At 41.6% G+C, this 705-nt stretch overlaps 1 protein-coding gene across 12 annotated transcripts in view; it reads left to right on the forward strand.

Moving 5' to 3' along the window:
• The window catches only part of TLN2 (talin 2), a 499482-nt gene that overhangs the window by 455746 nt on the left and 43031 nt on the right, over positions 1–705 (forward strand). The window lies entirely within an intron of this gene.

The following is a 705-nucleotide window of genomic DNA, read 5'->3' on the forward strand; positions in this document are numbered from 1 at the left end:
GGCCCTAGTCCCTTCTGATATGATTAGGCCCAGATATCTAACCGATTGTTGACAAAGCTGAGCCTTTTCTCTTGATGCCTTGTAACCACAGCCTGCCAGAAAGTTTAAGAAATCTTCTGAGGCTCGCGAACAAGCTTCCTCTGTCTCAGCACAGAGCAAAATATCATCTGCATATTGTAACACCACTGCTTCAGAGCTGTTAAAGTTTTGTAAATCCCGTGACAAACTTTGTCCGAATAAGTGAGGACTGTCACGAAATCCCTGGGGCAAAACTGTCCAGGTTAACTGAGAAGCTGGCTGCGTAGGGTCTTCAAAGGCAAATAGGAATTGACTTTCTTCCGCCAAAGGCACTGAATAGAAGGCATCCTTTAAATCAATTACTGAGAAATATTTGGCCTGTTCAGGAATTTCAGACAACAGAGTATAAGGATTAGGCACCACGGGGTGTAAAGGAACTACAGCCTCATTTATTATTCGTAAATCTTGAACTAGTCTCCATTTACCATTTGATTTCTTTATACCCAAAATAGGAGTGTTGCAAGGACTGTTACAGGGAATTAATAGTCCCTGTTCTTTTAAATTTTCGATGATGGGTTTTAACCCTTCTTTAACTTCAGGTTTCAGTGGATACTGCTTCTTATGTGGAAATACGTGTGGGTCTTTGAGCTTAACAACTACAGGAATAGCATTTTGTGCTCGACCCAC

This window comes from Bison bison, unplaced genomic scaffold, assembly GCF_000754665.1.
Source record: "Bison bison bison isolate TAMUID 2011002044 unplaced genomic scaffold, Bison_UMD1.0 scf7180017864146, whole genome shotgun sequence".
Taxonomy (NCBI): Eukaryota; Metazoa; Chordata; class Mammalia; order Artiodactyla; family Bovidae; genus Bison; species Bison bison.